Source organism: Ambystoma mexicanum, chromosome 2q, assembly GCF_040938575.1.
Source record: "Ambystoma mexicanum isolate Mex_15411 chromosome 2q, UKY_AmexF1_1, whole genome shotgun sequence".
NCBI lineage: Eukaryota > Metazoa > Chordata > Amphibia > Caudata > Ambystomatidae > Ambystoma > Ambystoma mexicanum.
Genome location: NC_090924.1, coordinates 1,130,737,374 through 1,130,763,901, shown reverse-complemented (window position 1 = coordinate 1,130,763,901; position 26,528 = coordinate 1,130,737,374). Strand labels below are relative to the sequence as shown.

Sequence of the window (26,528 nt, the reverse complement as noted above, 5' to 3'; positions counted from 1 at the left end):
TTTGGCCTTGGCCCTTGGTTCTGTTTCAGTCTGTTCTCTTGGTTTTTCTGTCTCACAGTAACTCCTATTCAGTAATATCTCAGGGTTGCCCCTTAATATTATGGGTTATAAACCTTCCAGTAAGGATTGTGCGGACCTTAAGGGCACCTACATTACATGAGACATGCATGGAATGTCTGACAGCGCAACACCAAGCTACAACAGATTGTCATTCTACATTAATGTCTTAACTCGACTGGGACTAGTATGAGTTTTCCCGTAGTTGTTCTCTTTTCCGTCTTTCACTCTTCATTCTTTGTCCTGACTGGGACGAGTATTCATTTTCTCTAATATCAAAATCTGATCTTGACCTGGACGAGTATGAGTTTGCCAGTAATGATTTTACTTCTCTTCCTTCAATCTCAATATCTGATCCGGACTGGGACGAGTAGGAGCATGCCAGTAACGATTCTCCTTTTCTTCATTCAGTCTCAATATCTGATCTGGACTGAGATGAGTACGAGGGTGCCAATAATGATTCTCTTTCTGCTCACTCAATGTGAATATCTAATCTTGACTGGAACGAGTATGAGAATTTTAGTAATCTTTATTTTTTTATTCACTCACAGTGAATACCTTGTCTTGACTGGGATGAGTGTGAACGTGCCAGTAATTCTCTCCAGTCCCCTCCGAGTCTCCGGTTTCCCCCGTTACCTCATATGCTTGAGGACAACCTCACCAGGACTTTTGACGGGTTGTGACTTTCTTCTGCATTGGTCAGGTTGGCCTCGTAGTTTTTGGTGGTTTCACACACTGTCTCTGTGGTTTCTCATTCACCACTTTGTTTCTTCTTTCATTCAATGAAGTGGTATCAGCATTGTTCGCGAACCTCCTGGTTCACTAATGCGCAACTCCGGTCACACCACCACTTACCTCTTGATCTGGGTTAGAACGTGTCACAATCCGGTTGGCTTCTCTCATCTGTTCTCTACTACAATGCCACGCGTTGGAAATCTCAGCTGTTAGCTCTTGTTCTGGGCTAGGACGCCTCGCCTTCCCTTTGGCTTCTTTCGTCCCTTCTTCACACAGGATGCTGCGTCTGAAGCTTTCCGGCAGGATACTTTAAAAAGCAAATTCGTAGCTTGCGGTTTCTCTCATTATTCTCCCAGTCTCTGCCTAATTTCTCTTTACTACGCTTTCCTGGGCCTTTCCCAGCATAACTTTATAGTCTTTTCTCTCTGTTGGTTTCATAATCTGTATTCCTGCACAGATATCTTCCCTCAGCTCAGTATCAGGCAGTTTTTCCTTTGAGGAATAATCAGTGTATCTTGATGACAATAACCGATGTTGGTTTGTTCTTCATACCTTTCTTTAGTGGATGTCTTTAGAAGTATGGTGGTGGTGTATTTCCTAGGGCGTTCTTGTCCCCAAATGCAAAGTTTCTCGGTGAGTTCCCATTTGCGGAGTGGGCTCACCTCTCTAGCCTCACTAGGAAAGGCTCACCCTTGGGGATAAGTGACGGATACCCGTGATTTGTCGTAGAGTGTAATTCATTTGGTTTTTGAGATGGAATGAGGTGAAAAGGAAGTGCATCTGTCTTGTCTGGACTGCCTGAAATACTAAATTTGGAGGGAGCGAGAAGGCAGCATTTCAGCTGTCAATTTACCCACACTTGCAGTGAGTCGAACGTGAATCATTCATTGAACACGGTTCATAGGAGTAAATCAAAAATGACAATCCCATTTCAACAGAGATGCACAGAGTGATCTTAAAGCAGCAATATATCCTGCACTCAAATAATATTCTCGGATTTCCCCAGCTCCCCAAAAAAAAGCCCTCTTTGCAGTTTTTTGCAGTTTAGTCTGGTGGAATTCAACTTCCTAGGTTTCCAAGGATGTAATTTTGTTTTATTTGTAAGCATTTGTGAACGATTACGGGATATTTCTTTCCTAAAACATAACAAATACAGTGGGTTATTGTCTTTCCCACTTTGTTTCTTACCATAACACTGACATAGGCCTCATTATAAGTTTGCCAGTCTGGGAATTACGATACCGGTAAACTTGCCGGTACTGTAGTCCCGGACCGGCAAACTCCGAGTTGTGCTCGCAAGTGCCTTTCTCCCTGCCAGGTCGGACCTGGCGGGCAGAGCGGCACCTGTGAGCACAGCATGTTGGATGCACCGGCACCGTTCACAACAGTGCCGGTGCATCTGGTTTCCCATTCCCATTGAGCCCTTTGCGGCTCAAATGGGAATGGGGAAGAATTTTTCCCGGCGCCCAGGAATGGACAAATACTGGGTCCGGCAAAGCCGTAATGACCAGGTAATTACCAATTTCTGGGCGCCGGAAAAAATAAAATACCGGCGGCAGCCGGGCCTGTCTATTACAGGCACGGCTACCACCAGCCTGGTAATGAGGCTCATAGTCTGACAACATGCACAGCAATTCCTCTTTAATGTATGGACTGGAAGGAGAGCAGAATTCACCAGCAGGTGCATGCCATATGTTTGTTTATAACAGTAAGCTTGCAGCATAAGAGGCATTTTCTTGGATTGTTTTAAATCTTTGCCTGAGAAGAATCCAAAATGAGGTTTTCCCAAATTATTTTATTTCTGATGAAAGAAGTGACTCATGGAAACAAGGCACAAAGTAATGTCAAAACTATTTGGGAACTGGATGTAATAGGTCATTTTCGTCCCCTGCCGCAGTGTCCTGAAGTGCCCTGGCAGTACAAAGCTTTTCATGCGGTCGAGTTAGGAATATTAACAAGCAGGAGGCTCTGCTTTCCTTCTCCCCTGCAGCATGAACAGACCATGAAGCGGAAATGCCAAAAACAGGGTGTTTCATTTTGGGATGATTAACAAAAGGCGGTGTGGCACCACTACCAGCAGAGAGTCCATTGTGGTCTGCACACCAGTGAATCCCCTTGAACTTAGTCGGAAGGTGGGAGTGGTGGGGCAGGATACATCCTTATGAAGTCCACTGAAAAATGCGAGCATCCTACCAGATGTGTGAACATCTGGCATTCAGATCATCCTAAAGATCTGTTGTGGCAAGACACCCATGACGAGTTAGCGACTGAGTCAAACTTGTAAAGCAGTGAGTACTGCGCGGCATACGCAAATGCACTACGGCGCGCCATTGTACGCTGCTGCTCAAGTACCTTCTACCAGTAATCGCCTAATATGGGTTTTCATTGGACTGCATGCACTTCATTTTTAAAACATGGTGCTCACAGCAGGTCCTAAAGCACATGGAAAACAAATTAGGACGTATGAAGGTTGACTACTCATCACAGATGGGAGAGAGCATGGAGAAACCGCCAAGACCCCCAAGCTTTTCTGAAGGTTCTTGTGTAAGAATTGCTTTTGCCTTCCTTACCGAACCAATTCGTCATCATTGACCTTTGGAAATGAGTCCGGATGGCCTCATTACATAAGGATTGCAATGACCCGGAAGACTAGGAGTAATGAGGATTGCCATACATAATCGGTCATTACCTTTTGTCCTCCCTCATCATCAAGTCCTTACTAAATGAGGCAGGGTTCCAACAGCTAGGAAGGACTGTTAGAAATGGGGATTATCATACATAATCAGCTAAAACCTTTCATGCAGCATTCCAAGGCTGAGTCCTTTCCTCCCAGGAAGAGAAGACTGGAAAATTCTCACCTAAAACGGGAAACTTCGCCATAGGCCTTTGGGTGGCCAGCACAATTGTTGTGTTGAAATATAATGTGATCATATGGAGTCAATTCACAAGAGGACAGCTTGCTTCCCCATATAAGAGGGGTAAAATGCACCATTTTTACACAAGGAACTAATAGTGAAAGTTTATCATTTGTCACCTGAATCCTCAAGGACGTGTCTCACCATTGGGATAATACACAAAGGATTAGTGAAAATGGAACTCTTTTTTTTTTAATCGGTTATATATTACAGGTTTGCGGATTACAAATGGAAAGTTTGGATAATGGGCCTCATTACACGGTGTGCGGTAAAAATCGGAATTTAACGGCATGGCGCTATTAGCATGTCCGCCCTCGCTAAAGACCGCTAATAGCGGCCATTACGAGTTCGCAGACACGAGCATAGCGCCATGCCGTAAATGTCATTACCGCCATGCCGCAAAAGTCCACAAAATGCCCATTACCGGGCTCGACCACAGTGCTGATAGCACCTCCTCCCTCACGCAACATGCTAATAGCGGTCACCGCTATTAGCGGACACCGTCAAAAAGCGGAACCGGAAATAGCGTCATCGCACAGGAACGGGAAAGAGAACGGCGGCCATCTATAAAAACACAATCCAGTGCCATCCTCTGCATCCAGGACATCTTACCGGAGAACTCTGACCAAAAACCATCCAGGACTGCCTGAAGATGTCAAAGGCCCCGAAAAAATCCTCTGACCGACAGCGGAAAGAGAAATTCACACCAGAGGAGCTCATTATGCTGACTAGCACACTTGCAGCCAATGCGGAGGTCGTATTCGCCAATGATATGCGCCGTGCGGCGATCATCAAGAAAAAGGACATCTGGGACGAAGTAGCCCGCAAAGTAAGTGCAGTGGGCACTACCACCCGCAGCGTGAAGGACTGCCGCAAGAGGTGGGACGACCTCCGGCTACGTGTGCGGAATATCCTTTCAGTTAACCGCAACCTTGCAATGGCCACAGGAGGAGGCGCAGAATCACCTCTGAAGATGAAGGAGTGGGAGGAGACATGTGCCTCCACCATCGGAGTCGAAGCCATAGAGGGGGTCGGAGACATGGAGCATGGTGTGGCCATCTCATCTGATGGAGGTGAGTGAATGCGTCAAACAATGCACAGTGAAGGGTGAGGGGGTACCCCAAACTCGTGTCGATGACTAGGCCATTGGTCCTGCCACACACATACATGCATGCATCACCATATACACGTGCAATACTGACCCATCTATGCATGACCAACCCGACATCCCCATGACAAGAATCACTGATGAATAGGCCCCAATGCATAGAGCAGCATGACGTGAACATTCTGCATGAGGCACCTAGACCCATTAACGATGATGTACCCTATTCATGTCCTCCACAGGATCACCGACGGACACTGGAGAGACAAGCACCGCAGCACGTACTCCCCCAGCAGCCAAAAAAGCCAGATTGCATGAGAGGGGTGACACCGCCACCACCTCCAGTGGAAGTGGGAGGACAGTCCATCTGCAGAGGGCCAAGGGCAGCAGGAGCACCATTGCATCACAGCCTGAGGGCACGGCTCCTGTTTTAGCCGAACCCACGCAAGTGTGCCCCATCACTGCTGAGATGAGCACGGAGGGCACGCACTCCGCAGCCACCAGCTCCACTGGGGAGGCAGCAGCCACCGCACCGGCCAGTGACGAGGAGGACGCAATCGACGTCCTACAACTCATCCATGACCCCAGCCCAACATGGTCCATTGAGGGGAGTCCGAGGGCAACATCCGGATCTGCTACCCAGGGAGCACATGACACCCTCACTGTAGAAGGTGCATGGAGCCCTCAGCTGTCCTCACCGGATGCCGGGTGCATGGACCAGGGCGCGCCGTCCAGCCCAGCGGCATCTACCACCCTGGAAGACCTTGCAACCATCAGCCGGAGGCAGGAAGACATGGCTGCGCTGGTCGCCCATCATGTGGCGGAGACAGTCCGTCTAAGGGATGACCTCCAAAAATATGCTGGACAAACAAAGGAGGCCATGGAGGCCTGCACTGACAGGATATGCCAGGAGATGGGCCAACTCCGCCAGGCCATTCTACGTATTGGGGACATCATGGAGCAGCATCACCGACCCCCAACACAGGATCGACCGGGAACCTCCTCCTCAGCAAGTTCCCAGCAGACCAGCCCCCTGCGCCGCTCACTGCGCAACCTGAGGCGCCCCGCATCACAGCAACCCGATGTCGGTGGGGGCCCTGATGCTTAGCTCCACCAAGGACCAGGTGGCACATGTGGTGCAGGAAACATTATAGACACCATGAGACTCACCTGGGTGTTTTGGGGGGGAGGGGGGTAAGGGTGCATTTGGGTGTTTTGGGGGGGAGGGGGGTAAGGGTGCATTTGGGTGTTTGGGGGGGAGGGGGGTAAGGGTGCATTTGGGTGTTTTGGGGTGTTGCATTTATTATCACATTCTGTCCAATACACAGTTGTTCTGAAGTTGAAACCCAAGCGTGGTCTCCATCATTGCGTATGTGTCATTTATCTCGGACAGGGTCCTTTATGGTACTCCAAACATGCGCCAGGGCAACAATATCCATCTCCGTCCATGCTTTTTCACCTTTGTGCCTGATGGGATTTCAGAATCAGATGCTGACGCACATCGTTGTGCCCTCTTGGCATTGCCTCTTGCATGTCCTGCCGGGGCATTCCACCCGTACTCATCCACATCCCCATCATGCTCTTCTGGTGGTTGCATGTCAATTTCAGGTGGCATTGGCACATTCCGTCAATTGCACATTTTTGGTGCTCTACACATGGCTTGGTTGTCTTTGCCACTTTGACACGGCTGTACAGGAGTGCCTCACACAGGCTGCTTAGGCAGCGGAGCACTGTCATTGGAAGTCTGACTGCCAGCTCTATCACGACGCAGGTACGGGGATGTGCAATATTGTTGTCCTCTTCCTGCTGGTTCTGTGGGTTCCGTACAGGGGTTGGGAGCCACCTCCTCAGTGGATCGCTAGCATTGCCTGTATGGTGTGAGGAATGGGTACCTGTTACGGGTCACCTCTGGTGTGGCCTGTTGTTGTTGGTGCTGCACTGCTATCATGTAGTCAAGGCTGTCATGTCATGCTGCTGCTATTGGGGCCATCTTGGTGTGGGAAGGGGTGTGGGTAGGGGTGTGGTGTGCTCTTTTGTGCTGCCTGTCTCCATTGCATGCACCTGTGCTGTTTGTGTCCACCTGTAGTTGATGGGTACACTGCTCAGGTCTCTTAACGGGTGCTTTTCGATGCCGTTATTAGCGCCATGCCGGTAAGGGGTTTTTGGGTGTTTTACATGCCGCTAATACCATGTCCGCATGGCTTGTGATGGCCTGGTGTTAGCGCCATGGTGCTAATTCCGGCCTGGGGGTCGCGCGCCCGCACCCTTGCCGCTATTAGTGGCACCGTAATTAACGGGTGCGCAGATAGCGGTGGGTCCGGGTCGTGATTGGCTTAGGGAATTAACGGTACCGGTAAACCTTTACCGGTACCGGTATTCCATTACCGCACAACGTGTAATGAGGCCCAATGTCTCTTGTGAGAAAGCTTTTCTCTTGTGAGTGTTCTCCATGGTTTTCTTATTGGGTGAATACATCACAAGCCTTGTGTATACGATCCCAAATAGGGTGATGCAATGCCTTAACCCTCAGAAGCAAAATGCATACTTTTTCATATGTTGCCTTTTCCCTGATCCACCTGTAAATTGGTGTAATATACAACATAGAATTGTTCCCTGACTCAAAGTATATCATTCTCAACCTCAAAGTCCTAGTCTGTCAAATTACATTTCCCTGAGTTACAGTGAATGCATAGATTGCGTAAATAAAAAACTAAAGTACAGCTGGTCCGCACTGTGGGTAATAATAAGCAGAGCTCAGATACCTGAGGGTTCGTAGCGCTATATAAATGTTACATTATTATTATTATTATTATTATTATTAATATTATTAAATGAGCTGCAGCTGTCCTGTCCCGATCGTCCCCACTATGAACTGAGTTGCAAGGCGATGGAGTGATGTTTAAAAGGTTGCATAGGTCATCAATGACATTTGTGATGTCATCTTTTATGTCCTGGGTGTTAGTCCTAGCAGTGCACGATGTGGTGCAAGCTATGGTTGCTTATCTTACCATAACTGGTGAAGTTCTGAGGTTTTTCGGTTTTACTTGTAACCATAACATCCTTTTTAACAGAGTGTTTTCAGTGAAATTCATGGGTTTTTACCAGTGCACGCTAATTTCCTACAACATACTAATATCATACTTAGTATGATATAGCAACATCTTTGTCCAATTTACAAAGTTTCACCTTAACACTCTGTCATTTCCCCTTCTAGCATAATCTTTAACACCTCTATACACTTTTTGCAACTTTTTCCACTGTTTTTGTGTTCGTCGACGTCTGCAAATGTCTGACGTCAATGCAGACTTTTCAGACAGTGTCACGTGACTACACGCACTAACGGCATAATGACGTGTCCGGGAATGCGTATGCAGTTCGGGATCGGGTCCGTGCTTTGTGGACAGTTCGGGACTGCATTTCCTGCTCATCTAGGAACTTTGAAGTTCAATATTTACCCTTGCACAGCTCCTACACCTATCCTTACTCATTATCCAATCTAGCACAGAACACATACTTGGAAGAATACTCGCAAAACTGCTATTTATCTTGAAAAATGGCAGCAGCTTTTGCCATCCCTCCTCCCTAATAGCCACCACCACCAGCTGGAGGACCTACACAATAAAAGAAGGGCAGTAAATCAAAAGACAATGAAAAGGACCAAGAAGATGAGGTAGAGGAAGTGCCTACCTCTAGCACCGAGAGGGAATCATGGGTGTGACAGTTCTTTACCACTGTTAGGAATGTACCAAAGGCTAAAGCTACCAAAGTGAAATGCACTGACTGCAACGCTGTACTTAGTCACAGACTACCTGTACAGTACTCCTACGGGACCACCTACATGTACTGCCACACCAAATCCAACCATCACAATGCTCTCAGAAAGGTTGTTCCTTTCTTAGCCTGTAGTAGACAGTCTTCCTCCACCTCATCATCCTCAACCAGTACTGTAACCATACAGCCTACTTCTGTGGGAAACAAAATCCCACCAGCAACCCTGCATGCGATAAAAGAGGCTGGGCCTCATTACGGGTCGGGCGGTCCGGAATTAACAGTGGCGGTAAACCCGCCGCCACTGTTAATTCCGGACTGCCCGATCCCGACCCCTGCAGGCGGAAGGTGATCTTCCCGCCAGGTCTGACCTGGCGGGTTGAACACTTCACGCCTGCAGGCGGACGTGGAAACACCAGCACCATCACGAGATGGTGCCTGTGTTTCCACTTCCCCATTCCCATTGAGTCCTATAGGACTCAATGGGAATGGGGATTAACACCAGTCCGCCTCCATGACTCTCAGGACACCGGGGTCGTAATGCCCTGGTATTTCCGGGAGTCACGGAGGCGGAATGGTAATACGAGTCCGGAGGTAACCAGGCGGTTTTACCACCGCGGTTACCGTCGTACTCGTAATGAGGCCCGCTGTTGATCCATATCTTTCGAAGACAACAGTACTCTGTATATACTGCAACAAACCACTCTGCAGGGGGAAGCAATATTGAAGTGCTTTTGAAGCTGTAATCAAGGAGCATGAGAAACACTGCCCCCTACTTTAGATGTATCACAGGCGCAACATCTTCCCCTGTCCGCCTGCCCCTCCATATTTGTTGGTTGGTGCCCTCATTTCCCTTCCACCTTACTTTCTGACCTCTCCTGCCAAAAAAAGAAATAAAAAAGGTTCCTTTAGAAACCACATTTCACAGTTAAAATAAAAATAAATAAATAATCCTATAGACTCCATCTACTTTACATTTCTAAATAAAGTAGATAGACTCAATAATATTCGCCAACATTTCCATTAGCATTTTGTAATATGCTAATGGCAATAATGTGGCGCTTATCCCCCATTCCAGATGCTGGAACAGGGGATAACGGCCCGACAGCCCAAGTTATTGGCCCAAGTCAAGCGAGGGCAGATAATGAGGGCTACGGGCCATTATCCCCTTTTCCAGCACCTGCAACCGGGGAGGAAGGCCATTAGCACCCCAGGTTGCCAAAGCGGTAAACCAGGGTGCTAAAAAAAAGGATTTCCTTCCTACAGCGGGACGCGTGTGGCATCCTGCTGTAGAAAGGAAAATCCTTTTCCAAGATGGCCCCCACGGAAAGGGAAGTTGGGACTCCGTACGGAGCCCCTCTTACCTTAACATAGCAGCCTGTGGAAGGGGAAGAGAAGGAACGAATGCAGTGGCAAAAAATGGGACGGAGGATGGGCAGGGTGGGAGGAAGATGGAGGTGGGGAGAGCCGGGCATCAGGTGGCTTGAAGCACAGGCTTGTACCAGCGGTTCAAACCCACGTTCCTAGCCACCTGATTGGCTGGCTGTCTAGCCCAGGGTGCTAATGGACAATTGCATACTAGAGAAAAATATGAACAGACAGAAACAATGTTCTGTCCCAAATATATTTTCTCTAGCATACAATAAAGAGCATAATCTATGGACCTCTATAACTATCCACGGTCTCCTGAGTCCCCTTTCCAGGCCATGGATCATTAAAAAACTCGGATGGCAGTGCACACATCGCACAGGACAACCCTTCTATCCTTTATAATTTTATATTTGTAACACTCCCTCAATGCTTGCTTTCAAACAGTCACACATCCATCCAGTAATCACTTCCAAAAACTGTACATACAACCCTATGACCATATTAAGCTTCCACACACCAACTGCCACTTAAATATCTTCTACAAATATTTTGCATCTGCATTTCGGATGCCAAGGTGGGATGCCACTGGCTAACTACTGGAGGAGAAAAGTCCCAAGGATGCATCTTAACCATAACATTCCTTTAACAATGTTTTTTTCTGTCAATTTAATAGGTTTTTATAAGAGAAAATATTTCATGGTTTTACATCACTGTATATAAGTTATTAATAATTCCACTTTCCACATATATATGAAAGAACTATACAGCTCCTTTAAGAAACATTTTTGCAACACATACTTATGTCTGTTATCAGCATTGCATGCTGGGGATGGAAATCATCATTCAATTGCCTACGGCATAAGGCTTCACCATTACCCCAGCCGAACCAAACCACCCCTATTCACTGCAACTAGCCTGCATCCTAGTTCAGTATACCCTATACCATAATAGTGTAACCAATGGCCAGTGCTCATGGCTTGCAGCCCTGAGCTGTCTCCAAATCCATGGGGCATAGGCTTTGGCCATGCAACATTCCGCAGTAAGCAAATAAGAGTCCACATTTGCATTTGCCGAGGGGCCCACTACACAGACACCAAATGTATATCACTAGTTTTTCTACTTCCATTCTTACACTTTGGAAAAATAAAACACAAGACATATTTCTAAAAAATGCTTTTAAGTCCTTGCTAATGCTTGTCGTGCAAGTTTGTTGTAATCTAGTACACCACTGCAGGCCGTAAACACAAGCAGAATATTTGTTCCCATTCAAACCTAACCCTATGCCCATACTACATGCCCCGATAAGAAAATTACAGTCCACATTTCTCCTTGCAGACGGCCAGGCCCAATGCCCAGACACCAATGTTATATCACTGTTTTGTGTACATACATTTTCACACTTTCAAAAAAATAAAATAGAGGACATATTTGCTAAACCATGCTTTGAAGTTCTTGCTGACCCTCCTCGTGAATATTTTCTGGAATCCGATCCAACATTTCTACCTGTACCCATAAGCTGAATTTTCTTTTCCCATTCAAAACTATCCCAATTCCGAAAGACTTTATAAAATAGCCGGCCCCTGGTGGCCATGCCCACATTAACCCCATTGCTAGTCCCTCGTGGTCGTGGCCAGTAGCCAGATTGTCTGAGCCATCGCCTTAGGCCATGACCCTGACAATCTGGTCAGAGTGTCAGGAGTGTTTCCTGTGCTTGAAGTCTGAGAGAAGCAGAGAGAAGCTGTTTGTTCCGCTTCCATTGTGTCAGTCATTCTTCCCTGTTGCTGCATTGCTGAGGAGGAGCTAGACCTTAAGCATATACTCCACAACGTGGAGCGTCACAGAGTGTCAGGAGTGTTTCCTGTGTTGCATGTGTGAGCGAGGATTATTGGACCGGGAAATGAACAGAAATGTTCTACTTCAATTACCTTCCATATGGACAATGAGGCGGAGCGGTAGAAAAGAGTACCTCTGCAAACGAGATGCCAGGCGTGACTCTGTCCTATTGAAGCAATCAACAATTGCCACAGAGTCATTTGGAATCCGAAGACACGCTGATGAAAGGGACTCCTATTGAGTGACAGAGCTAAGAGCTTCTCCCTTCTTTGACCCCCTGTCTGATAACAACATAAGCGTAGACCGAGGGGAGGCGCATAGCGGGGCCATAGGTAGAGCGGCTGTGGAAGAAGTGGAAAAAGTGCAGAGTACCCTATGGAAAATGCAGACGTGTCTGACCTTGGGTTGTCAACGAGCGCCAAAGCAGCGCACACTCTAACTCTCCAGGGCACACGGAAATGACATCAAAAGTGCCTGTTGCTCGATGGCAGCATTATCAGAGAATTCTAGTGCATATTTAAAGATGAATGAACAGCTACAGCAGTCACGGCTATTGAAAGGAAACATGCATGCTCATGAAAACAGCATCTATGTTAATAGCAAAGTGACAACTGGTGGAATAAGTATGCATGAAGGAAATCACCACGAGTAGACCACAAGTTCAACCACTCAGTAGTATGACAAACAGCATGAAATGGAACAATGGATAATTAATTCAAGACGATGCCACAGTGCAACAGACCTGAGCTTGAACATCCTAAAAATCAAAGACCGATCATGCTTCCAAATGTGTATGTGCAAAATGCCAATGAAGAGGAAGGCCAAGTAGACATGAAGGAATCCTCATTGGCTATCCTTGAAAGCGCAAACCACAACACCCCCGAAAAATCAAACCAACGGGATGAATTGAACGAGCAAGGGACTGCCTAGGGAAGTGTCATTGCCCCCACGTGGATCTCTAGCTGTTGCTGAGAAGTTGTCATGTAGCATTGCAGAGATATCCCTACAGCTGGAGAATAATAGAGTGAATAAATCCAGACAGGCTGCCTATCTGAAGCCTACACAATTAAACAAATAAATCCAAAACATCCGTTCAAACAAATGCAAGAGAATTCACTCGTATACACCTCCGGGCATCACTTTCCTACAATTTAGAGCAAAACGAGTGAAAACACCTGTAAAGATGACGCCTAGCATTCTAATTAACAAGAGAATTAACACCAGTGCTGGGACAACGACAGACTCAGATGAATCCGCGTCTGACTCTTCTTTCCTACAAAGAGACTATCTGAAGGTGAGAAGGATAGCCTCCAACTGGAAATAAGCTGAAGAGACTGCAAGATCAAATTCAACCAAGTCTGCATGAGAACTGAACCCAAGCATCATGTCGGCTCTAACAATATCATTGGCCCCCTTTTTAAAGATGTATAAGCATATAAATGATAATTATGAAGATCATTCTACATTTATGGTCATGATGTACTCAACGCTCCTACATATTGAAGCATTCATGGTCTTGATACAAGAAAAAATGAACCAAGATGCTGAGAGAGCAGATTTGGCCCAAAGGACTCTGTTTGAATAACTAAAAACCAATGGCAAAGAAAAGAAACTCGGAGCCGAGGTGGCCCAAGAGGCATTAATCGTACTAAAAATGAACAGAAACACAGCTAGAGAACCACATGAAACTCTGTGCACAAGCACGGGAATACATCAAAATGCTAATCGCCCAAATCAAGAGTGCACAGAAACAAGTAGCCAAACTGAAATCTTGGATGCCAAAATGATGCGATCAAAATACAAAGGAAAGCTGCCTCACCAGCTTTAGTTCCGCGTTGTACCAGCGAAGTAACATCACAGCAAAAGCATTTTCATTCAAATAAAGTGCATGGAATGCACAAGGACACACTTTTAATTGGAGGAAGGGAACCAATTAGTATTACTTCCACTTCCACAGACACAGGACTAGTGGGAAATATCATATTCCGAATGGATTGTGTCCTCCCATCTATTCCTTATCTTTGATATTTCCATATTCAGCTTGCTGCTTCAGAATAAAATTGTATTTTATTCCAGTAGAGGGCGATGCGCATCAATGACTGTCGAGTTGATGTCCCTCAAAAGCTTCTGTCCCATGTCGACATCATCAGTGGTATAAATAGTCACGCGCAGCATCCGTTGCTCAGTTCCGTTTTTCCGTGCTTCATGAGCTTCGGGAACGTGACGCTCGGTTCTGTGAAGAGAACAAATTCTTCCAGTTTTTGTCAAGAAAACCTTAGATTCCTTGGTACGAGATGGCCTCTTAGTCGGCTCCATCTACTCCCTGATCCGGCTTCAAAAAGTGCTGAGATTGTGCGCAAAGATGTCCCTGACAGATCCCCACATGGTCTGCCTATGGTGCCTCTGGGTAGAGCATCCCTGTTCGGAGTGCGAAGAGTGCCTATCGATGACAGCGAAAACCTTAAGGGAGTGCAGAGGGAAGCTGGAGAGAGGTAGGCCTAAATAATCCATTACCCCTACCAAATTTACCCCAGACAAGTCGAGACCGCCATCTCCTCGATGAAAAAAACACTTGGATCTAGATCTCGGAGCGGATTGCATCACTCCTCTGCTTCGAAACACAGTAAAAACACAGTAAAAAAAGGCGTCACAGATCACCTTCAACATCATCCTCCAGTTCACAGGAGACAGTAGCATGCCCTACCAAAAACAGCTCCCCAGCTCAGTGAGAGAAATTTCGTAAAAGAATGATGAAGTTGTTCGAACGCGGCCTTGCCCCCCTCGGAGACACCTAGAGGTGAGGAGAAGATTCAGATACAGAAAGACACTTTGGTCTAGAACGGATTAGACCTCACATTCCAGAACTAATTTCAGAAGAGGTCAGATACCTATAGGTCACTTATGAAAAGGGTCATGGAATATATGGGGTGGTCTAGGCCTGTACACATATATGAACAAGATGACATACTTGATAGAGGACCACAAGAAGATCCTGTTGTACCCTTTCACAAGGCTTTAGAGAATAAAGTGTCCAGCAATTGGGAAACGCTGTAGGTTATTCCTGCAATCAGCAAGAAGCTGTCAGCAAAATATAGAGCTTCATCTGCAGACACTCCATACTTATCTAAACATCCAACCCCAGAAAGCTTGGCAACCTCGTCGGGAAGACAAACTGCATATCCCACAATCCTGCAGGATCGTGACGATAAAAAATTGACGCCATGGCCAAGAAAGGTTTCTTGGCATGCAGCATGGCCCTAAAGTCTGCAATGCTGACAAGATTCAGTCAAAGCCTTTGGGAGTGTGTTTCAAGGGCGGCTGACCGACTCCCGAAGGGGAGGAACAAGATGGTTTCTTGAGTATCATCCAGGTTGGGAAGGATGCGATGTGTGAATCCCTCCAGACCAGTCTTGAATCTGTTGACAGCATCAGCAGAGCCATGGCAGCTAGTACCACAATCCGCAGATTCACATGGTTGCGGAAGTCTGGCTTTGCTCTTGACATACAGTGCAGGCTTCTGAATATGGCCTTTGATGGCACCCATCTATTTGGTAAAAAAAGCTGATGACAGTTTGGAGAAATTGCAAACTTCCAAGGCCGCAGCCAAATCCCTTGGAGCTGCGATAAGACAAACTCCAAACCGCCCCACAGGTCCGCCCTGGAGGGGCCGGTCCTTTCGCTATTATTCTGCATTCGGAAAAGGCAGAGGACAGCCAGCTAAAAGAGACCTGGGACGATTTCCCTGTGGTGGACGGGGCAGAGGTACTAAAGCCTCAGCAGCAGGGGCTACCTTACCCTCAGCCTCTGCATCAGCCACCTCAAAACATCTCTGAGGTCTTCTATTACAAAACAGCAGTAGGAGGCAGGTTAACTCATCATATCATCTGACAGAATGGCAGTCTATTACTTCAGATGCTTGGGCATTGGGGACAATTGGCCAGGGCTACTGCTTGCCTTTTCTACGCACACCTCAGAGTCATCCACCGGGAAACAACTCTTTGAAGTTTCAAGACCTGCTCCTTATGCAGGAGATTCTCGACCTGCTAAAGAAAGGTGCTATAGAACTGGTACCTGTAGTGGAGAGGAACAAGGGTTGGTACTCTCTTTATTTTCTAATTCCGAAAAAGGACAGAGGAATGAGACCCATCTTGGATTTAAGAGAATTGAACAAATTCCTCAGAAAGGAAAAGTTGAAGATGGTTACCCTTTCTCAAATCCTTCAGGCCCTCCAGATTCAGGATTGGTTGGTATATCTGGACCTTCAGGATGCTTACTTTCATGTGCCAATCCATCACAAGCACAGGAAGTACCCGAGGTTCGCCATTGGCAACTCTCCCTATCAATTTCGGGTTCTGCCATTTGGGCTAACCTCCGCCCAAGGGTTTTCACCAGGCTAATGGCGGTGGTGGCAGCGAGTCTCAGGAGAGGGGGGGATTCACATCTACCCCTACCTGGACGATTGATTGATCAGGGCCAGTTCCCAGGAACAAGCCCTGGAACATCTAAACCATACCTGCCACTCCCTCCACAGGCTGGGCTTCTCCCTCAACTTTAAGTAGTCCCACATGATACCATCACAAAGACTCCAGTTTATCAGAGCAGTCCTGAATGCATCCCTGGAAAAAGCCTCGCCACCGGAGGTGAGGGCTCAAGACATTCTAGAGATGGTGACAAAATTCCAGAATTCCAAACATCTCCCAGCCTTCTGTTCGGCCTGATTGCATCCTGAATTTTTCTGGTGCCACAGGCTCACCTGAGAATGAGATCTCTTCAATGGACTCTCAGGACCCAATGGTCACAATTCGCAAGAAGGATGTCAGATCTCCTACAAATCCCATACAGAATCTCACTGGACCTTCAGTGGTTGGCCTGTTAGGAAAACATCTTGAAAGGAGAACCTTTTTGGCAACCATGGCCGGAGATAACAGTAGTGACGGACGCCTCACTCACGGGGTGGGGAGCCCACACCAACGACTTGACCATCAGTGGCCATTGGTCTCCATCAGAGTCCAAACTACATATCAACCTTTCAGAGCTGAGGGCAATCAGACTTGCTCTGAAGGACTTTCTACCCTCTGTACGGGGAAAGAATGTCCTGATAATGACGGACAACACAGTAGCCATGTACTACCTCAACAGAAGAGGTGGTGTAGGGTCACTACTACTGTGCAGAGAGGCAATGCAGCTCTGGTTTTGGGCAATACAAGAAGGAATCTCTTTGTCAGCAGTTCACCTAGCTGGAGAGAAGAACACGGCGGCGGATGCTCTGAGCAGGCAGAGCACAGTCTCCCACAAGTGGGAAACTAGCTCACGAAGTCCTTCAAGATATCTTCGCCCTTTGGGCAACCCCTCAAGTAGATCCGTTTGCAACAAACGTAAACAAGAAGTATGAGCTGTACTGCTCCAAGGAATTTCCCCATGAGGAGCTCTAGCGGATGCATTTGTGGTGGACTAGGAATATCCACTCCTCTATGCATTAACTCCAGTCCCCATGATTCCTCATGTAATAAGGAGGTTGAGGAGGTTCAGGAGAACCATGATCCTAATTTCCCCGGATTGAGCCAGGAGAACGTGGTACCCGGACCTTCTAGACATGTCCATCTGCCCTTCGATCCGTCTTCCACAAAGAGAGGATTTTCTCTCGCAAGACTCAGGACTCAGGACTCTCAGCCTTCACGCATGGTTTCTGAAAGGCTAAGGTATACGGATTGGGACCTCCCAGGCGACGTAATTGAGGTGTTGCTTTCGGCCAGAAGACCAGCGACAAAATCACTATACCGCTGCCATTGCAATAAGTTCTGCAGCTGGTGTAGAGATAAAAATGTTGATCCTTTTTCATGCAATACACTGACAGTGTTATCTTTCCTTTTACACCTAGCAAATGTAGGACTCCAGATCGGCACAGTTAAAGGTTACATAGCAGCACTGTCCATTTTTAAGCGCATGGCTGAGGAACCCTCATACTTCAAAATACCCTTGGTTGTTCAATTTTTGAAAGGGTTGACCAATGTTTATCCCCAACTCCTTTTCAAGTCCCTCTGTGGGACCTAAAGTTAGTCTTAAAATTTCTAATCGGTACTCCTTTCGAACCACTTCATTTGTGCCTGCTTAGATACCTTACGTTCAAAACTGTCTTTCTAGTGGCAATAACTTCTGCACAGTGGGTGAGCGAGCTACAAGCTTTGTCCTGCAAACCCCCTCACACTGTCTTTCATAAAGATGAAGTTGTTCTACAGGTGAAGCCAAGTTTCCTCCCAAAGTTTGTGTCAGAATTTCATATTACTAAAAAAATAACCTTGCCTTCTTTTTACCCTCCCCTCATCCGGTGAAAGAGGAAGAAAGGCTGCACAGACTTGGCCCAAAGCGTGCTTTGAGCTTCTATATTAACAGACTGGCAAAGTTAAGACAAACAGACCAATTATTTGTGGGATACACAGGTCACAAGCTAGTTCTAGCCATCACCAAACAGACAATTTCAAGGTGGATTATTTTAACTATTATATAATGTTACAAATTGGCAGGTAAGGACCCTCCAGAACATCTGAGGGCTCATTCTACCAGGGATATTGCAGCTTTGTCCGCTCTTCAAAGGGGAGTTCCGGTAAAAGACATTTGTGCACCTGCCACATGGTCATCGGCAAACACCTTTACTAGATTCTATAGCTTGGATTCCTCCACTAGCCAGGAAGCTAGATTTGGAAAGACTGTATTGCTTTCTGTGCATACTTTAGAAATTAAAATTTGTACTCCCTCCTCCTTTATACCTTACTGCTTTGGGAGTCTATCAAATTAAGGAATACGTGGGAGGACACAATCCATTTGAAGAACAAGTTACTTACCCATGATAAAGTTCTTTCGACTAACGTTCTTTCAACTGGATGTTCCTCCCACATATTCCTTATCGCCCCTCCCATCCTTCCCCGCAGTAAAACTTCCCTTGTAGTTACAGTCTGCGCTCCCTCAAGGGTAGTAGCTGTCTCATCATACACAATACCTAACTCTTCAAAACGTAACTGAGCAACGCACGCTGGGCGTGACTATTTATACCACTGATGACGTTGACATTTGTACGGAGACCTTAGAGGGACATCGACTCGACAGTCATCGACGTTCAGCACCCTCCACTGGTAAAATAATTAAAAAAAATTCCAAAGCAGCAAGCTGGATATGGAACTATCAAAGATAAGAAATACGTGGGAGGAACATCCAGTCGAAAGAACGTTACCCTGGGTAAGTAACTTGTTCATCTTAGATCACCAGGAAAAACTGCAACAAAAACAGTAGCTTCACAATCTTTCAAAGAGGACAAAAAACAAAACACACCTCAAGCAAAGTAAAAATTACTCAGATGAAAAAATAAAACAACATCTCAAAGGGGAAATGCTGAAATCTAATGGCTCGCGAAAATTCGAAAGTCATATTCCCCAGAAGAAGCAGAGAAATGCACAGCAAAAAAGGCAGAAGTGGAAAACCACAGAGAACATAGCCAAGAAATAGAAAATAGTCTGTCACACCACAGACGAGTAATCAAACTCCAGTCTGTCTGAAAACATCCGATGAAGACATGATAAACATGTTGAATAGGACTACCCATGATTAAGATCCAGAAGATGAAGTTCAAGAAGACCTGAGGGACCCTCAAGTAGCAACCTCAAAGTAAACGATTGAATTTGAGCAATTCAGAGACTCTGACTCAGTGGACCACAGAGTGGTGCTGGAAAGGGAATGCACACTAACGCCTCAGAATTCGCTCATCACCTTATCAGAGAAAAGTCACAAAATTGATGTAAAGGTTCATGAAGCATCTTGTTATGGAGAAACAGTAACAAAAAACCATAGACTACCTCGAGAGCTACTTCAAAATCATCCATTATCGCAGCCGAGTAGCAGTAGATTGAATGAGTCTTGGGGCTTATTGGAACATACCAAAACAGGCACTATTCACAAAAACAAGGCTAGAAAAAAGACCCATCACAAGCAATCAACTACTACTGGAGTGAATACTGTCAATGAATGAATGATGGATTGATTTTGAATAGCTACACCATATTACGTTTACTTCCTCACGTCTGATGCTTCGCACAATCGAATCAGACAACATTACTGTAGTAGAATTCATGGAAGAACAGCAAAACAATCTTGTCCGTCTACACATCCAATCCAGGATGATCTGCGATTTATTACTTACGGCCTCACAGTGTATATTATGGTTGGGTTTTGACATCACTGAATATAAACACGAACCAGAACAAGGTGAGAAACCCAAAAATTCCAACAAGGAAAGACCAGCATCAGTAGCTCTGAAATAACCCAATTTGAGCATAAGCTTCCACTGAGCATGTACAAACTACACAGAAAATTGAAGTGACTTACCATCCACAACCTTGCAGATCCTGTAAATCTCTGAGTACAAGGGTTGCCTTTGAAAATATCAACCCATTAAAGATTATGATCAATTGCCAAAAAAACTCCTTGAGGACAATCTATAAAGATGCGCGAATGGAAGATAAAGATCTAAAGCATGATACATGGAGTTGGCTGGCAGAGGCACTTGCCACTGGAAACAAGAGTTAATGCCAAGACCAAGGACAAGCGGCAACAACCTTAATTGGATCCTGGAACACCAGGGAATTCGTTCTTCGGTTTGCAAAGGATGAATGCAATTTAAAATGATTCAACATCTTATGCCTGCAGGAGACGTGGATATCCAAACTGCCAATTGCTAATGAATTCAGTATTTAAATGAATCCAGCTATAAAAGGACAAAAATAACGCCCAATGGCAGGCTTGTTAACGTTCATTAAAAAAGGGATGGGCTACAAAGCAAAAGAATCACATAACCCAAATCTGTATATCCAGATACTTGTTTTAGAACTTGTTAAAAATACAAGCACATCAAATCAACTGACAAAAATAATGAATCTATACTGGCAACACAAAACTACAGGCTCATCTAAATTCGTAAATCAAATAACAACTGTAATTGATGACTTCAATGACGAATCCAATCATCATTCTATGTGGTGATCTGAATATTAATTGCTTAGCCCTAGGCACTGGAGACGAAAATAAATCTAACAACACACCATTTGCAAAAGCCAACATAGCGAAGATGTGGATAGAGGAAATGGAAGTGAATAAACATCTGCATGCTGAATGGCCAGACTATGAGGAACTGGGTACAAATTTCACACACCACGACTGTTGGCAGACAGGATCCATAAAGGGAGTAGACTGCGGACTCAACCTGTTACTAATCAACCTGTTAAAAATTAAGTCAATCAAGAACGGAAGCAAAGTCTACTTAGCATTTATAGATCAGGCCCAGGCTTTCGACAGTATTAGCAGAGAGCTATTATGGACTAAACTACATCGATGGAATTGTCCAACAAGCCTCCTCTTTTTGCCATCAAAGCATTACACTGCGGAACTGAAGAAAAAATATGCCTTCTATCAAAGGCAATGAACACACACAGAGGCTTTAAACAGGGTTGTCCATTGGCATCCCTGCTGTTCAATCTCTTCATATCAGACCCTGGGGAGGTGATGAAGAAGTCAAACTTGTTCTTCCCGCCAAAGATCAATAGGAAAACACTAGGTTGGATGCTTTATGCAGATGACCTAGTCATTTTAGACCACACCCCAATTGGTCTACAAAGAAAATAAATTGGACCTACTTCAAACGTACGTTGAGTGTAGTGGTCTAAACATCAATGCAAGAAAATCTGAGATGCTGATACTGCAGAATTTAAAAGGAAGGAAAAAGAAGTTGTTTTGGTGGTGTCTGAGGAAAGAACTTTTGAGCCAAGTGGAGTCCACAAGATACCTTGGAATGTATATCAACTCAAATACAAATGATACCCCTTGGATTGCCGCCACTGAGTCTAAGATCAAGAATCATGCAGCACAGGGCAGCATAGTTCATAAAAAAGTCAGCATATTCTCCTTGGCACCAGTGTTGGAATGTTACAAACAAAAAGCAGTCCCTGCTTTACTTGACATTGCTGATTGCACCCTGAGTAGTTCCTGGGAACTCTGGTCAACCTTGGAAATCAATTTCTGTAGGAAAATATTACATCTACCAAGATCTGTTCGCACAATCATCTTAAGATATGAATTAGGTCTGCTTTCTATGAATGCAAGAGTGACTTTGGTATAGCTATCCCTGTTCAGGAAATTAATTATGGACCAGACGCCAATTCAGTTTGCAATACTACAAACGGAAAACAAACATGGCGAGGAACCAATCTCAAGAGAATGGATTGATTGTTGTATCAAAGTCTTAGAAGATATTGGATCTTCTATGCTAGCAGTGAAATTAAATCCTGATGCATTCAAAACAAAACTATGGAACCAAGATTGGTTCAAGACCATTAAACAGAAACAGAAACACGGATTATTTGAACACATAAGTAAAGAAGTAAAACCTATCTATCGTTGCCTAATTACCTGCAAAAATTCCCCAGTCCGCATCATTGAAACCTATTCATGAGATTCTGTATGTATTTATTCCACACGAAAGAGATATTGAAGAGCCGAAGAATAAGGACATTTGAGGACAAAAACTTTCATCTGTGTTGCAATGCAGTCGAAACTCTGCAACACTTAAATCTGTATTGCCCGGCTTTGAGAAATTTAAGAACACAGTATCTGGGAACTTTCATTTTGGAAAGACCACTTTTAAATGGAGTGGATTGGTTGGAAATTGTATGTTGGGGACAAAATCTAAAATACATTTTTGCCCAGACAAAACTACTGGAGGACATTTTTAAATTGATTCTGTAGAGTACTGAGATATCGAACATTATGACAACTTTAAAATGAATTGGAAAATGTATGATGTCAATTGAGGAGAGTATGCAATACTGTGACTTTTTGTAAAAGTTGTCTGCACCCAAGAAAACCAAAGGTCTAGATTTTACCTCCTTAAAGGTCATGCATGTTTATTTTCAAGATAAGTAAATCCCTTCGCAAAACAATCCCTCAGAGATTTTTCTGAACATGATGCACTTTACTGTGTAAAGAGGAAACTGTGCATCACACAAAGGGAAGATATCTGTGCACCCATCACCACAGTACTCCTGCACCCCCCACTGCATATAATGGGGGGATTCAAAGGCCAGACACGCCTTTGCTCTGCATGTACCACAAGGTATTAGTGAAGTGTGCATCACTACCCACTCCAGGCTTTTCACGTCTGAGATATCGTAACAATGAAAGGAACTTTCCACAAAATGGCCTGGTCCAAAGGTACATATACTAACGGTCCTGGTGATGGATGTTCACATGGCTCTCTCTGAAAGTCTCTTTGGGAGTGGGTGGGAGGTCATAGGAAATTGTACACCATTCCAGGGAGGTTTACAACAAATGGCCCACCAGGAAGCAGCATGGCCCCCGATACATGCTCTACTTTGTGTTCTGCTTTATGCCACACATTCTGGGGAAATCAAAGAGTGTACCATCTTTGCAGGATCACCCACTTGCAAAAGCCCTGTGTGGGATGTGCCACTGGAAGATTCTCACCGTTCACTCGTCATAAAGCAAGGACTTCAACACGTTCTGTAATGTCACCGGGAGCAGATGCACAAAACATTCACTTTCTCCTGGTCGCCTGGAAATCTTTGCATCAGTGTCCGATAAACAATAGAGTATAGTGCATGTTAGCTATCACAACCAGCATATTTCCAAACAATAACGTTTCCGATTTTAGGATTCCGCAATATGTTAGTCATGCACACTTCCAAAGTAACAGGCAAATCCTCTTCAGATATTTTTATTATGATGGCTGTTACTTTAACAAGACCAATTCGTTAGAGCAACATCTGAAAGGCAATGGGCCTCATTACGAGCATGGCGGTAGCCTTGCCTGGATGGCAGGCACAGCTACCGCCATGCTTGCTACCGGCCCTGCCACCCGTGATTGGTGGTAACCGGCCCATTACGAGTTGAGTGGGCCGGTAATTGCCCATTCGCCGGTGGTGGTATTGCCGGTCTCCCGATCCCCAATCTGCCCCACAGGGCAGGTGATAACGGTGCTGGTGCAATCACGAGTTCTGCATGCGGGTGCCGCACAGCCCGCCAGGCAACACCTGGTGGGCTGTCAGGAACCTGCAAGCAGAACTCGTAATGTGGCAGGACGACGGGACAGTATGAACAGTGCCGTTGCCTTACCAGCACCGTTCATACCGTCACCGCCAGGGTCCTAATGAGGCACAATGACCCTAATGAAGGTATTTTCCTCAGTTTGTGAAATGTAATTTGTATTTAACAAAAAAGAGTTAGCGCTGCTGAGGTTTTATCTGCAGACTCAGTGAATTATTAGTTGTTTGATGCTAATTAAAGCAATATCACTTTACTCCTCCCTTCAAGTCCAAACTTCAACTGTGGCATTCCCAACAGTCCATTGGTCTCCTCACTCCCTTCACCATCTACCGGCGCCCCCCGCCTCACTTCTTTATTCTTTTCATATCACCTTCTGCTCATACGCCAAAGACACCCATATCTTGATGAGACTGGACAAAGGCAGAGAAACTATGTCAAGCAGCGTTCAGCTCTGCGTGTTTGCTGTCCTCAATTGGATGAGGCTTAAAATAAACACTAATAGAATTTTAATCGTCCATATAAATCCCAACAAGAAATAGTGCCATCCCTCCATCTGGCCTCATACAATTGGCTCCACCCCATTCCTTCTCAATCGGTTAAGAAACTTGGCATCAAATCAGACACTGACCTTTCCCTCACCCCTCAGATAAATGCCATAGTCAACACCTGCTTTACTCTCTACACCATCATTAAAATCCTCAACTTCATCACGTTCATTTCCAATGGGACTCCTTTTTCTCTAGCTCCAACTTATCCAGAATGGCAAGGCTTTACATATCACCTTACCCTCAGGAAATATGAAGATCTCATGTATGCACTCCCCGCTCAGTCGTGACTTACAGTCACTAAGTGAATTAAGTTTAAATCCCTTGTCATGGTGCACAAAACTCTCAAAATCCATGACTGCGTTTCTTCATCTCCAAACCCCAGCATCAGAGTATACCGATGAGGAAGGGCACCCCAAAGGTGGGATTCAGTAAACTTCAAAATTCTCATTAAAAGCTGAATAACATAACACGTATACAGCTCTATAAAACGAAAATGAACAGTCCAAATGTAGCCCCTAAAGATGACTGGGGTATAAGAATGATGCAATATGTCTTAAACGTGAGATTTGGTTAAGTTCAAATTTCAAGATAAAAGCTGAGTAACATAACAAACATCACATATAACTATAAAATGACATTTAAGAGGTCCAAAAGTAAGTGAAAGTGTGAACTTTGCACAATTAATGAGCAGAAGATGTGGTTATTTAAAAAGTGTAAACTTCCTCTTAAAACATCAGTTACACTATATTCTCATAGGGAATGTGATGCTGTGTACTAAAACCATAGTCACATCGCATGTTAAGGGAAGATGTAAATCACTAATAGATAAGTAGAATTACTGATCACGTTCTAAAATTCACCGCTCTTGTGTGTACTTTCCATATAAGGGCCTACGGTAGCAGCCCTGTACTTATGGTTAAGTTGCTCAACCCATAGAAAGAGCACTTTTTGGGCAGCTTATAACTCCCCCCCACCCCCTTGACGAATCCTCATGAAACTTTGCAAAATAAGTATATGGCCCGTCAGATTTATCCTTCGAAGTTTCGGGAGGGGCAAAGATATAGGGGGGTGCCAAAATGTGTGGTTTTTCCCATAGGCTCAGCGCAAAAAAAACAAATCCAGCCCAAACCGCTGGATGGATTTTCACCAAATTTGCGGCAGGAGTGGCAGCTTGGTCCCGAAAGGGTGCTTTTGTAATTTTGGTGTAAATCTGTCGTCTTCTTTTTAAAAAAAAAAGCCAAAAAGTAGGTAAACAAATGTGTGCTATGTTGGTTCGGTCCACGAACTCACTTCCCTGTTCGGTCCGCGGACAGGCTTCAGATTGGCCCAGAGGTCGACCTGATGTACACAGCAATCGGACGCGCCCATTGATTGGATGGCAAAAAGCATGAGGTGCATCAGATTTTTGGAAATGTCATCATTGTTGGATTTGCGGACAGCGCCCGTTGTCAGTGGACAGTGCGGTAAAAACATATTAAAAAAAACAACATTGTACTTGTCAAACTAATAAAACAATCTCTGGGGAGGTGAGGGGTGATGAGGATGGAATGGCATATGGCCTTGAAAAGCCCAAAAAATTGGTGCTTTTTCAACTCTGACGTCTCTGAACAGTCTGGATGTCCAGGGGCATCTATATCTACTTCTGCACTACAATGTTGGTGAAAAGCAGTTTTTGGGGCGCTTATAACCTTGGTGCCACTCATAGAAATTCCATGGAATTTGGGAATTTCATTCTAAACCTGTCTCCGAATGGTTCTGGAAAGTGTGGTGCTGTTTGGCCAAGAGGGAACAAAATTAGAGGGGTTTCCCAAAATATTTTAAAGGCTTGTAAATGTGGTGCCATTTGACAAATCCGGTTTGCAAAAAGAGTTTCCATCTAGATATGAATGTTTTTGCAATGTTTGATGGGATTCATTTTTAGATGGCTTATATCTTTGTTGCCGTTGGATGAATTTGCAGAAACATTTTAATGTTTGTGCAAAGTCTGAATGGACCTTGTCAATCTAGACCGTTGGTTTTCTTGGGTGAAGACAGCCATTGATATTTCTCGAAACCCATTTTAATAAAGAGCTTAATCAGTAGAGCTATATCTCC

At 45.1% G+C, this 26,528-nt stretch overlaps 1 protein-coding gene across 13 annotated transcripts in view; it reads left to right on the top strand.

The window, feature by feature from the left end:
* The window catches only part of HDAC9 (histone deacetylase 9), a 497,607-nt gene that overhangs the window by 389,104 nt on the left and 81,975 nt on the right, over positions 1–26,528 (top strand). The gene's annotated exons all lie outside the window — the stretch shown is intronic.